Source organism: Spea bombifrons, chromosome 11 (genome assembly GCF_027358695.1).
Source record: "Spea bombifrons isolate aSpeBom1 chromosome 11, aSpeBom1.2.pri, whole genome shotgun sequence".
Classification (NCBI taxonomy): Eukaryota; Metazoa; Chordata; class Amphibia; order Anura; family Pelobatidae; genus Spea; species Spea bombifrons.
The window spans coordinates 34,325,998-34,327,752 of NC_071097.1; positions in this window are offsets into that span (position 1 = coordinate 34,325,998).

Consider the following 1,755-nt stretch of genomic DNA (forward strand, 5'->3'; position numbering starts at 1 on the left):
GATGACCTCACTTTGACTTGCCTCGACACGTTTGATAAGCATGGAGTATATATGACATCATCGATTTAACATTTTTAAGGCCCCAACCGTATAAACATGCATGGGAACTTTTTGGCCCGGGCTTCCCAGAGTTAACCCTTGAGGGATGCGGCCAGGACTGCCCACTGTAGTCAGTAGGTGGTCCCACTGACGTCATAGGGGATCATATATCCCTGCTTGAATGCAGGTGACTAAGTTAAGTGTATCTTTAAATAATATCATTTATTTATATTAGAGCTGGTTGGGTAACAATACACCCTATTCACTAGGGCCTGTTAAAGGGTTAATATTCAAGAGTCTCAGGGTCAGCTCATATAGAAAGTTCCGGCATATGTATGTTACTTAGGCCTGGAGGTCCACCAAACCGACCCACCATATTGAGTTGACCAAATGGGCCTCTCTAGGTCTAAGCCTCTCCCACCAGCTTACATGCACAGTTGGATGATGCGTAGTATGAGGATATGATGTCATGCGCAGAAGTAAGAAGGAGTGGTAGGAGTGATGGAGGTCCAGCCCTTCCCTGCCCCCCCCCCACTGAAGACCAGGTTTGAGGACTGCTTAATTCAGTTGGGGGCTTAATAAATGAAACCTTATATTATTATTATTATTTATTGTTTTATATAGCGCCATCATATTCCGCAGCGCAGTACAATGGGTGAAGGTAAAGTGCCTAGGGGCTCGTGCTACGTCCAATGCCAAGGACTGCGGTAAATATTTTTAATGGTCATTAAAGCAAAACATGCTTTTTTTTTAATATATAGAAACATAGAATTTGCCGGCAGATCGGCCCCATCCGGCCCCCATCTAGTCGCCTGCTTTTCCTGCTGTAAAGACTCAAACCTTAATCAGTCGTTGGTCTCGTCTTAGATTCAGGAGTCGTATGCCTATCCCATGCGTGTTTAATACCCTCACTGTATTACCCTCTACCACTTCTGCTGGGAGGCTGTTCCACTTATTCACTACCCCCTTTGTAAAGTAAAATTTTCTTACACTACATCTGAGCCTCTAGATTTAGATTATGACCTCTTGATTTGAGTCTTTCTAAATGAGCGCACCCCAAGACTCTTGAAATATTAACCCTTTAAAAGCCCATTATGAAGATTCTAGGTAGTGACTCTCCAAATGGCTCTAATACCTGTCCTCATGGAAACCTTGACTTGTCATTATTTAAAGATACACTTAATTGAGTCACCTGCATTCAAGCAGGGATATCAACCATAACATACTGGGGGTGAAAGCACCAATTGGGAGTCTTTTATATGATCCCAGCTGGGGGGGAGAATAGGAAGGAGTCGGCTCCAGACTGTGTGACCCGGAGAATCTGCCCCTTCACCCAGAGACTGGGGCAAAAACTCTGAGGCATGTGGACACCATACATTATGGAATTTTAAGGTATTTCTTCCCCCATCAGCCAGATCCTTATCCAAAGTCGCTCCATCATATAGCATATTTATATACTGTATATATTGATATATTTATATATATTTATATACCGTATATATTGTTATATTTATATACCGTATATATTGATATATTTATATATATTTATATACCGTATATATTGTTATATTTATATATTTATATACCATATATATTGATATGTTGATATATTTATATACCGTATATATTGTTATATTTATATATTTATATACCGTATATATTGTTATATTTATATACCGTATATATTGATATATTGATATATTTATATATATTTAT